This window comes from Anabrus simplex, chromosome 7 (assembly GCF_040414725.1).
Source record: "Anabrus simplex isolate iqAnaSimp1 chromosome 7, ASM4041472v1, whole genome shotgun sequence".
Taxonomy (NCBI): Eukaryota; Metazoa; Arthropoda; class Insecta; order Orthoptera; family Tettigoniidae; genus Anabrus; species Anabrus simplex.
The window spans coordinates 192,904,545-192,917,409 of record NC_090271.1 but is presented as its reverse complement, the minus strand read 5'-3'; the positions used below and the strand labels follow the sequence as shown (position 1 = coordinate 192,917,409).

At 41.9% G+C, this 12,865-nt stretch overlaps 1 protein-coding gene across 1 annotated transcript in view; it reads left to right on the top strand.

Moving 5' to 3' along the window:
* Positions 1-12,865, top strand: part of LOC136877032 (uncharacterized) — a 51,455-nt gene that overhangs the window by 12,581 nt on the left and 26,009 nt on the right. The window lies entirely within an intron of this gene.

Here is a 12,865-nt window from a genome sequence, read left to right as displayed (position 1 = left end):
TCGCCATTAATGACACGTGGGCACGAGCCTACGAGCCTGATTTAAAGCTTCCATCGAATGAATGGCGCCACGTACATAGAAATTTCGACAGGAATCCAGTCGGGTGAAGTTTATGCTGATTGTGGCATACAACTACGAGGGGGTTATTCTTACGCATGTTCTGCCTGAGGGTCACACCTTAACAGTGACCACTAATGCCGATTTATGGAGGGACACCTACGTCCAGCTATGCGGTGCAAATGCCCATGATTTTTTGCGAGCGATCACCCTATCGCGTTGGATGACAACGCACGTTCTCATGTCGCAAACAATGTGAAGCTTTTATTGTAACGGTGGCATTTGGAGGTCTACGAACACCCTCCGTACTTCCCAGGGATGAGTCGTTATGGCTTCGACGTCTTTCCGAAGTTGAAGAAACCACTCCGAGGCCACCGATTTCTTGACGTGGCTTCTGTACTCCGCGCAGAAGGGCGCTCCGCCGCTGTCATCACCATCGAACGTCTTGCCTATGGCTTCTCGACATTTTCGGGTGACTAGATTGAAAGAATGTAATGCAATTGTGCTTAGTTCATTAAATATTGCGTTCTATCACAATAGGGAACATGCATGATCCGGGGATTTAATTAAAAATATGCTAATCTGATTCAAAATTGCATGCAGAATTCAAAAATGTGATCAGAATGTACAAATAATAACTCGAAACATGATAAAAATCTACGAAAATGTCACGTCACGCAAGTACGCGATCTCATTGGCCTGACGTCATCGTACAGGTTGACTGAATTAGCAGACGAAGTAACACACAGTGTGCTGTGAGAAGCAGGATACACTTCGCGTATTTCTACTTTACGTTAGTGTCTAGTATGGTTAAATTCGAGGTCTATACATTGGATAATAATCTGAGTGGTATATTTTAGACTTAAAATGAATCCTGCGCAGACAGTGAGGCAGAAAACTTATAAATGGTGTAGAGTTCCGATGTGCAATAGCATACCAAACAAATTGTTTATAAACGTTCCAAAGACGCTAAAACTAGGGAGAAATGGATTTTGGCGAGCTGGAGAAATGCTGGTGATATATCGGAAAAGTCTACAGTTTATTTTTTTGAAGATTTTAACGTAAGATGAATTTGTTTGAATTTTCAAATCACTTTTCCATGTCAGCTGTTCTAGTGGTAATACTTTAAATTTTAATGTATGATGCTTTATTTAAATGCTTCAATTACATCTTGGAATATGAAAGTAATAAACAGTGCATTAAATAATGCTGATTATTAAAGTATTCTTCAAACCTAACCTATGTTTTGGGTGATCCATGTCAAGATAATAAATCAAAGGGGTTATGAACCATTGTGACAGCTCTAATTCTACCAATATATCTTGGCATGGGACAGTTATGTATGTCTTTATTGAAGAGCTTAATTGGTAAAGAAATTTAGGCTATATCTAAATACTCTATAATGTAACAAAGAATAGCGTGTACATCATGAAAGGAAACAACGTGAATTTAACAAATGTATAACTCTACACAAAACCAATGCTTGTCTGTTGGGGTCTTATAGGTTAATAATGCTCAATTATAATAATTATCATAATATTAATGAAATAAATAACATAATTGCACACAGGTGAAAATAGTGATGTAGGTGTTTAAAATATTATCCAACTTATCCTAAGTTTTAGGTTATACAAGCCAAGTCAATAAACCGAAGGGTAAAAATACCGCGCGAGTTGCCCGTGCGGTTAGGAGCGCGCAGCTGTGAGCTCGATGCTGAGGCTGTACCTAAGGCCACGGCCGCTTTGTTCCCATTCCTAGTCCTTTCCTATCCCATCGTCGCCATAAGACCTATATGTGACGGTGTGACGTAAAGCAAAAAAATAAAAGTCACAGCACCCAAAGACATTCCTGTATTGAGCGACTAAAATGTCACCAGGACACTTTTCTTTCCTGATATGCTCAGCTTGTTAAAAGCCAAATGTAATTAATGTTATTGGCTTCACGCCCCGCTAACTACTTCTACGATTTTCGGAGATGCCGATGTGCAGTAATTTAGTCCTGCAGGAGTTATTTTACGTGCCAGTAAATCTACAGACACGAGGCTGACGTATTTGAGCACCTTCAACTACCACCGGACTGAACCAGGATCGAACCTGCCAAGTTGGGGTCAGAAGGGCAGCACCTCAACAGTCTGAACCACTCGGCCCGACTTGTGAAAACTAGATGAAGTCATATTTATCTTTATCATGTTTAACTTTTTCCCTCCACAAAGATATTTAATTCTCTTTCATGGGCCCCGTAAGTGGGTAGGCCAGTTGTCCCAACCATAAATATATATATTTTTTGGGAATGATAGATTATAGCCCTATAGTACTATGATCTTTCTTTCTTTCCTTCTTTCTTTCTTTCTTAATCAGTTTATCCTTCAGGGTTGGTTTTCTCTCGGACTCAGCGAGGGATTTCACCTCTACCACTTCAAGGGCAGTGTCCTGGAACGTGAGACTTTGAGTATGGTGATGAAACTGGTGAGGAGGGCCATTACCTCACCCAGGCGGCCTCACCTGTTATGCTCAACAGGGGCCTTGTTGGAGGATGGGAGGATCGGAAGGGATAGACAAGGAAGAGGGAAGGAAACGGCCGTGGCCTTAGGTGCCTGGAGGAGAAGTAGGAAAATACGAAAAACCACTTCGAGGATGGCTGAGGTGGGATTCGAAACCCTTCTACTCAGTTGACCTCCCGAGGCTGAGTAGACCCCGTTCCAGCCCTCGTACTATTTGTTTTCAACTTTCATGGCAGAACCGGGAATCGAAACCGGGCCTCCGGGAGTGGCACACATTAACCACTACACCACAGAAGCGGACTAGTACTATAATTCTACCTATATGTTTATGTTAGTGCTGAAATCCGATTTCTTGCTTTACTAATGCTGAAAGCCCGAAAATGTAATGTTATTCTTTAATAGGGGAGTCAGTCTAGAAGGAAATGTTGAAAGTGATGTGATATCTATCCAGGTGCGTTGTTATCCTAATACTATGGGTTACAGTACATTGCACGTATATAAAAGACACCACTTACAAACTTGCTTGTTATCCGCGAATTTCTGCGGCCATAAAAGTCACTATTTTTCAAGAATGATGACATTTACACATGATAGATTGTCTGACTGTGCAGTTTTGAACCTTTCTTCCGTCATTTCTAAGTTATTCGCGATCATCAATAATAAACAATCGGCTTTTAGCAACGGCTGATGCACAACGGCTGGTAGAGCTCCATGCGGTACTGGATCGTGACGTCACAGCGCGCCGCTTACGTCAGAGGCCGTTTCACTCGCCTTGCGGAAAGGCACTATTAAATATTTTTTTAGTGGTAGAAAACAAGGCAACATACCACAATGTAATACGTTTACGTACTATTTCATTGGTGTACTTTTCAAAAAAAATATTTTTGAAAATGATGCATGTTCCCAATTGCCACGACTCTGTTTACAGTACTCCTATATGACTCATAGTCTGGAAATAAATACTGTGGGAGTAAGACACACTTATCTCCCCTTAAGAAGGGGGTGAAATTGTAGTTGTTGTTATTATTGTTTCTACGTCCTACTAACTACCTTTCGCGGATTACGGAGACGTCGCGGTGCAGGTATTTGTTCCAACAGGAGTTCTTTCACGTACCAATAAATGCAGCGATATGAGGCTAACGTATCTGAGCGCCTTCAAATACAATCGGACTGAACCTGGTTCGAACGTGCCAAGTTGGGGTCAGAAGCGCTGCGCATCAACCGTCTGAACCACTCAGTGAAAAATAAAAATCTACAATATTCCGTGTCGCTGAGATTTACTGTGCAACTCTGGATTCCATTTATGTCGAACTTCAGCCCCAATCAGGTTGGGGTTAGAAGGGACTTCCAAATAACCGAGAAGGTGGACGTTTCAGCATAGCTGTCAAACCAACTTGGTACATATATGACGTATTTTCTCGAAAAAAAAGTACCGTCGGCTGTGGGGGGCGTGACGGCAACCTAGCACCCGAGGGGTTGTGGTGGGGAGGCATATAGAAATAGATCATGTCGAATCCAAAGTTTTCGGGGTCGATGGGATGAATTGTGACAGTTTTGATGTTGCTTAAGTCCATGTTCAGTCCTCATTAGCATGGGGGTTGACAAGAGATAAAAAGGAATGTCCAAAATTAATATGTTTATTGTTGTGCATGTGTAAATTCCAACATAGATCTCAAATACTCTTGGTACACATATCTCTTACTGTCTGAAAAAAAAAATACTGTGTCCTTAAAACAATCTAGCCATAGGAGAGGGCGCGAAAATTAAGCATAGTATAACGATCGAAGCCTGCCTCTGTGGTGTAGTGGTTAGTGTGATTAGCTGCCACCCCCGGACGCCCGGGTTCGATTCTCGGCTCTGCCACGAAATTTGAAAAGTAGTGCGAGGGCTGGAACGGGGTTCGCTCAGCCTCGGGAGGTCAACTGAGTAGAGGTGGGTTCGATTCCCACCTCAGCCATCCTGGAAGTGGTTTTCCGTAGTTTCCTACTTCTCCTCCAGGCAAATGCCGGGATGGTACCTAACTTAAGGCCATGGCCGCTTCCTTCCCTCTTCATTTTCTATCCCTCCCAATCTTCCCATCCCCAACAAGGCCCCTGTTCATCATAGCAGGTGAGACCACCTGGGCGAGTTACTGGTCATTCTCCCCAGTTGTATCCCCCTACCCAGAGTATGAAGCTCCAGAACACTACCCTTGAGGCGGTAGAGGTGAGATCCCTCGCTGAGTCCGAGGGAAAAGCCAACTCTGGAGGTTAAACAGATTAAGAAAGAAAGAAAGAAATATAACGATCGAAATTAGTGTCAAATTCATTTTCGTAATTTACGAGATGAAATGTGACACTCTGGATACCGTTTTATTCAATGTTCAGCCCAATCGGCATGGAGGTGTGAACGGATGAAAATAGAAAATGTCCAAAGTGACCGAGATTATCGATTAACTGTACCCTTTTTAAATAGTAACGGCCTGATGTACTTCGTACATGTTACCTTGGTGCTCTTCTATACTTACGAAATGGTTCCTCTTTTCTCAGGGCAGCAGTTACGTCCTCACGCTAGTTTCATGAGTTCAAGGAGGGTCCTAACTACAGCTAAGTCTACTATTTAAAATGGACTGTTCTCCTATTCTTGTATATTATTTATTCACAAAATTCAATAATTAAATGAAATTTAATATTTTATTTGAACAAAAACGTATTACATTAATTTAGTAATTAAGTTATTAGGCCTTTGCTGGTAGGATGTAGTATTTACAGTGCACTATGTCTTCTGGTATGGGCTATACTAAATTATTTTGTTACTTTCATTGACCTGTCTCAGTCTTATCCTTGGCTTGGACAATATGAAAATGGCTGAGGTATGGGTGATGCTAGTAATGCCATTCTTTATGCAGCCAGTCCCTGCTATGTATGGTGTGAAATTGCCGCTCATAGGGTCGGTTGGTGCACGCATTTCAATGGACTTGGCAGACTGATATGCAATAGCAACTGCTACCTCAGTGAGGAAAGCAACGGGAAACTACCTCACTCCTCATTTCCCTAGAACGCCTCTTCAGTGACACCTAGGCCATCTATGACAGCTAATGGTGGACCTGTTGAGGATCCAAACAGCCTTCGGGCTGAACACCCAACACAATTAATTTATTGCTACTCGATTATAATTTGTTTCCAAATGAACCAAAATCTTAAAAGAAATAAACAGAGCTTTGCTTACATTAGTTAATAAAAATGAAAAAACATTTAAGTCGCGACACACAATTTAGTCGCATGATGATATTATAATGCTGTTCAAATACCTCTATCAATTATCCACAAATTTAATCTAGATTCGATTGTCCGGCTCCGTGGCTAAATGGTTAGCGTGCTGGCCTTTGGTCCAGAGGGTCCCGGGTTCGATTCCTATCCGGGTCGGGGATTTTAACCTTATTTGGTAGGACCTCATGGACGCCGGTCGCCTATGCAGCGTCGAATTGAAAGACCGGCACCAGGCCTCTTCGGAGGCCACACGCCATTATTATTATTATTATTATTATTATTATTATTATTATTATTATTATTATTATTATTATTATTAGATTCGATTAATGAATTTATTAATACAAACGAAATTCATCTTCTACCATCACTCCATCAAGTGTGCGTACAATTTGCTCTTTACATTTATAAATACATATTCATGAATGTGAACGGGCTGTGAAACAGTGCCTGCATTTCTACATGACACGACCACCTGACATTTAATTTAAGACTGTTCACAATTCGCAGAAAAGCAGTGGCTGAAAATATCACCTGAACGTGAGTCGGATCCTCAAATTTAACTATAACATTACAGCGAATTCTCAGAGAGAAACAAAGAGTAAATTATCACCAACTGAGATGGAAAATAGGATCCACAAAATTTAAATACATGCTGAAGCACTCTCTTATGATATTATTGGAGGCTCAAAATACGCTTCGTAATTTAACTCATTCAGAAAATGGAATCTGGCCACTGGATAAATTTAATTCATTTAATTCTCTGCTACCATTTAATTTTTGTAATGATAAAATAAGGTTCCATTTGATTTATTGTAATGTAAGGTTTGGAGATTCATGTTCATCGTTCGCAGTATTGCAGAATTATCCTTATACGATACGTAGGTAATAAGAGGCCGTGGTAATAATGATAATTCGAATACAGATTGCAGACTTGCACTATGTAAAGAATAGCGCAGTGGAAGCAACGCGTGTCACTTTACGAGTCGCTCGAGAGCCTCCACCACCAGCTAATAGCTCTCGGCCAGCACCTCACCGAACTTTCTCTCTCCGCAAGTGTTATGTGTGCGGATCGGCGGACCACCTTCGAAATAAGTGTCCTTTTATGAAATCTAATGGAACCAGGAATGAAGCAGGGCCATACCAGAGATGTCTGAAGTGTGTATCTTCACATCTTGCTAAAAATGAAAACCTGTACTTCACCTTATAGCACACCTTCATGTTCTACTTCTGGTGCTGCCCCCAATAACTTACGCGATAGGAAGTGACTAGCGCGCCCGGCTGAGTCACCAACTTCAGATTCTCGAGGCTCAGCCCAGGTCAGGTCAGGCACCGAACACTCTGAGGAGGAAAAACCCTCTAATATGTATCTTACGAGGTCCGAAGGAATGTCACAAAATCGCCTCTGAGCCCCAGGATTTGTGCCCTTCCTCAAAAATGAACCAGACATGGCTCTGTTAGACTCAGGAAGTGTCAGCTCTATTATTTCTGAGGATTGGTTTTCTAAATTGAAAGTTTGCTGTAAGTTTCCTGATTATAGTTTTACTTCTGTCAAATTTTAGGATTTATTCGTGCTAAAATTCGCATCTTTTAGAAATTTAAGTTGTTTGTTGCCGAACAGTAGTCATGCCCCGTGATATTAGGGGCAGATTTCATGTCGCTTTCTGGTCTAGTGCTCGATCTTCAGAGCAAGTCTTGCACATCAAAATTTGAAACTAATTTCCATATTCCCCTTTTAAAATGTAATTTCACATACCCAGAGTGAGATGTCGTTAGACCTTAGATATCTACCCGAGGACCAGGCTGAAACTATTCGTAAGTTATGTCAGTCCATTTCTAGATATATTTTCGGCAAACCTTGGTGTTACTGATTTAATCAAATATAAGATTGGGGTGAATGATTCCATCCCTGTAAGGTTTCCTCACTATAGGCTATCATCACCTAAAATGAAGGCCCTTAAGGAGATTATTGATCAGATGTTGAAGGATAACATTATTCAACCTTCAAAGTCGTCATATTCATCGCCCATCTTTCTCTTACCAAAACCTCAAGGCGGCTTCAGGCCAGTTATTGATTATATGGCGTTAAACCGTAAGGTTGTATTGTAAACATTGCCCCTTCCTGATTTGCATTCATGTTTCTCTTGGTTTCGGAAGGCTAAGTTCTTCACCACCGTAAATCTTTTTTTGCTAGTTGTTAGTTGTTTTACGTCGCACCGACACAGATAGGTCTTACGGCGACGATGGGAGAGGAAAGGGCTAGGAGTGGGAAGGAAGCGGCCGTGGCCTTAATTAAGGTACAGCCCCAGCATTTGCCTGGTGTGAAAATGGGAAACCACGGAAAACCATTTTCAGGACTGCCGACAGTGGGGTTCGAACCTACTATCTCACGAATACTGGATACTGGCCGCACTTACGCGACTGCAGCTATCGAGCTCGGTTCCCCTAGATCTTAACCAAGCATATAACCAGATACCTCTTGCAGAAGAATCGAAATATCTGACTGTTTTCGCGACCGACTGGAACTTGGACTAATTAAACCGCGTGCCTTTCGTGCTCCCCACGGGCGCGGCTGTTCTTACTAGATTGCTAGATAGGGTCTTCTCCGACAACAAATTCAAACATCTGTACCATAATCTAGATGATGTCGTGATTTTCTCTGAAACCTTTGAAGAACACTTAGCTCATCTTGAGGAAGTCCTAAATCGCCTTCGTAAGGCTGGATTAACAGTCGTTATCAAAGGTATCTTTCACCAAATCATCTATGTCTTTCCTAGGGCACATTGTGTCACCCGGTGGAGTTTCAGTCAATCATTCCCGAACGCTATCAATCCGGGAATTTAAGCCTCGTAAACATGTTGAAAGAATTGCTGGATTAATCGGCATGGTGAATTTCTTCAGGAAATTTATTCCCAACTTTACTGAGAGGGGGCGACCCTAAACCTCTCTTCGTCGGAAAGGTGTCATGTTTGAGTGGGAGCCATCGCCCCGGTCTTAGCTGTGCCAGATTTCTCTAAGAAGTTCATCGTTCAAGGAGATGCCCTATCATCTATGGTCACCGCTGTCTTTCTCCAAGTATCTGAACTCGGAAGGCGGCCTATTGCCTTGTGCGTCTAGGACCTTATCGGCTCAAGAAACCAAGCACTCCGTATATGAGTTAGAAGGACTGGCTGCCCTGTTCGCCTTGGAAATTTCCGCCTGTACCTGGAACACGTTAAGTTCGAATTAGAGACCGACAATCAGGCTCTCAGCTGGGTTTTGGCTCGGACCCGTCGTACAGGACGTATCGACCGTTGGCTTTTTGGCGTTTCAATTTGAAGTGCGGCACATTCGAGGATCCGAGATTATGGTCACAGATTGGTTAAGCCGTATGTTTACTAGCAAGGTTGATTCCACTGACCCGGAGGAAACGTCTTCTCTTTCTATTTCCGTACCTCATTGTGTTAATGCCATTTTGATTGATGCCCCTCTGTTATTCCGTGACATTGAAAAATATCAACGGAAAGATCCAGTGCTGGCTCCTATTATGGAAACCCTTTCTTCTGGGGAACATGTTGTCCCTTATGTTCTGAGGAATAGGGTTCTGTTACGCCCTCCGAGGCACGATCAAAAGATGTAAGTTCTAGTTTCAGCTGTTCTTGTTCCCATGATCTTCAAGTACTACCATGAGACGCCATTAGGAGGACATTTAGACATTTTAAAAACTAGAGAAAAATGAGAGGAATGTACATCTGGAAGAATATGGACGGTGAAATTAGGGAAGTGGTCAAAGTTTCCTTAGCAAGCCCATGTTGTCCACTAAGCTAGGGCTACTGTCAACACAACAAGCGTCTCGCCCTATGGAGCGGAATGGGAAGAAATTCATGCTTGTCTGTGTAGATGGCTGCACCCGGTTTTCATGGCTATTTCCGTCTAGGCTTCCCACCGCTCAGTTTACCATTTCTTGCCTTAATAATATTTTTGCTTACTTTGGCCTTTGTTAGTATATCGTCTCTATTAATGCCAAGGCATTCAACTCTAATTTATTTCGCAAAAGTCTGTTTTGACCTATTCATCTCACATGTAACCACATCAGACAATTATCCACAACCATCTCTAGCTGAGTGTGTTACCCGTAATCATAGATCGGCTTTGATCGCTCTTCATCATGAAGAACATTCTAGGTGGGATACTTCACTATATTGGTTATGCTTTGCATTCAACTTGGCGGTTCACTAGTCGCACAAGTTTTCTCCTGCATGTCTTATGCTTAAGTTCGTTCCTAACACCCCGTGGTCCAATTTGTGGTCGATCAATATGATTTTTCCAGATACAATAGACCCCGATAATATCAGGGATCTGTGGAGAAAGGCCAAAATTAACCTTAAGGCTTCCCATGAGAAAGTGAAGGAGAGATATGATCGTGGACGGAGACCCACGAATTTAAAGTTTGGAAACCGAGTCAAGGTGAAAAATTTTGTTCTTGAAGGCAAGCCTGGCCCCAGATTTCATAGAAGGGCCATTATTCTGGATTTCGTAACACCGGTCACCCTCTTATTGAGTATCCTCGACACAGAGAGGATATTTAGGGTTCATCTGTCCGAAGTAAAACCTGTATGAATTCTGCTCTCTTCAGTATAGCCCCCCAAGCGATGGCATTGACAATGTAATTATATGTCCTTCCTTAGAAGCTTAGAATTTTAAGTTTTTCATAATTAAAAGGAGGAGGCCTTCCGCCCCTGTTAACAGTGAAAAGTTTCTAATGTAAATTCTTTACCTTTCAACCTTTCGTAAAAACCTACCTTTCAGCATTTATTTGCTCCCCCACCCCCTGTCTGCCATTACCTTGACCCTGCCTCCAAGCCTGAGCCTGGATTCCATGAACTCGTCCTCTATGCCGCCTGCCTTAACTGCACCACCAACAAGAAACAAACTCTCTCCATAAAGTCAGTTACTGTTGCCCAGGAATTATTATTGCGGTGCCCTGATGTCATCTGAGGCCGTGTCATAACAACTGGCGAGTGGTGCCGCCGCGGGGTAAGGGCCCACCTCGTTCCGCCCCGGTCTTCTGCACTACGGCAAACCTGGGCACCATCATTAGTGGCAATGGCTGGGATGCGGTTCCACAACCGCTCAATTCATCACTGGGAAGAACTTCAATATTTGGTCTGTAACACCTTTCAAGGTAGAGGGAGAGACGTATCTGAGGGTGCTTTTGGGGTACGGAGGACACCACCCGAGCTTCGGCAGTAGCGGCCACTCTTGCCATCAACGTTGGACATCACTGACCGGCCTACTACAAATTCATAAACACTTCAAGAATTATTTTTCTCATATATCTTGTGAATGAACTCTTCATCAAGAAATTTTCTGATTTCGGTCCCTAAATTTAAGATTTTCTAAAAAGCTAAATTTCAAAACTGTATCAACCGTGAATGTACTTTTGGGGGCGGAGGTATGTACCGGAGGTACACCCACTCCATACATTCAAACTGAGCGCCTTTTAGAAGGCCATCTATTATGTGAACGGTGAACTGTATATCAGAAGGAGTTTCAAACTTTATTTTCTGATGTCTCTACTGTCAACTTGTGTGCCCCCTCAGGTGGGAAGATAGACAATTAATCTTCAATGAAATGTGTAGTTTCTAGGTTTACAAAACTGAAATGTTTGTAGATTCCTTTATGTGTTCTTAGGTTAGTAGCACTGCTATCCCTTCGTTCTTCATGAAATGATCAACAAATTACAAATTTTGGATACTTATTAAATTAGCCAATCGGAATTCTGGGTGCGTTCATGGCATCGGCCCAGAGAGTTCTGGAACCTTCCTCTCCGCTATAAAAGCTGGGACGTTTTTGGCCATGTTGTCTTTTCCATCGCTCCAGTAAAGAGCTTTAGACTGTGTTCGTAGTGGATGCAGGGAACAAGCCTTACCCGTCGTCGGAAGTTCCACCAGCTCAAGGTAATGGCAGACATTTTTAATCATATGAGTCTCAGAAAGCTAACTTCAGGGGAATGTTTCAAAATTATTTCTTAATATATATCTATCATCTTTTCAATGTAAATTTTACAGCAAGTCTAAGGACTGTATTCTAACTTAGGGAATACAGAGTGTTAACCTTCTTTTAATTCCCATTCAACTTGGCATTAGATTGATGATAATTTTCCAAACTTTAAAATAAATCTTTTCTTTTGGAACATACTATTTTCTCTATTTAGTCACCGTTTTAGTATAGACTTATCTTCTGTAACTTAGGGCCATAAGCCCATATAGGGTTTTTAAAAGCTTTTAAGTGTGTTTCAAACGAGTGCAAGTGTTTGCCTACTAGCAGTTAAGTTTACAGCCGATATTTTAAACTTTTTTTTCTCTAAGGAGCCTTTGTTAAACGTTAACCATTCACATTCAAGTGTAAATCAGACTCTCGATCGGGTAAGACAGTATATCTGTCGTGAAATGATCTAGTGTAAAATTTAGATTGTGCCTTGGAGAGGCTTGATAGTAATAGATTTGGAGGGAAATCTTCTAGAGAATTAATTGAACGGAGCAATGGTGCACTTCTGAATATGTAACTTATGAGCTAAAAGCTCATTTCTTTTACTTATTGCGTACCTGAACTTGGTGCTTTCATGTTATTTGAGCCAAAGAGTTCCTGTTTCCTTGTTGTTTAAAAGAAAGCTCTGAAAGTCGGAAAGAAATAGAATTTCAAATATTAGGTTTTAAGTTATACTTTGATCTTTTCTTTGTCTACCCATTCACACCCGCACCTTCTTACACCTCTGTGCTCCATGGTATCCCTGTAACAATAATAATTTGGTGAACATAAAATTATTTGTGCATGTCAGTAGAATGAGATACCCTCTCAAATACACTGACTGACAGAGCAAATGCAACACCAAGAAGGAGTGGTCAGAACTTTATGCCAATTGCAGGGTAGACTGACGTCACTGAGGTATGCTCATGATGTGAAATGCGCCGCTGTGCTGCGCACGTAGCGAACGATAAATGGGACACGGCGTTGGCGAATGGCCCACTTCGTACCGTGATTTCTCAGCCGACAGTCATTGTAGAACGTGTTGTCGTGT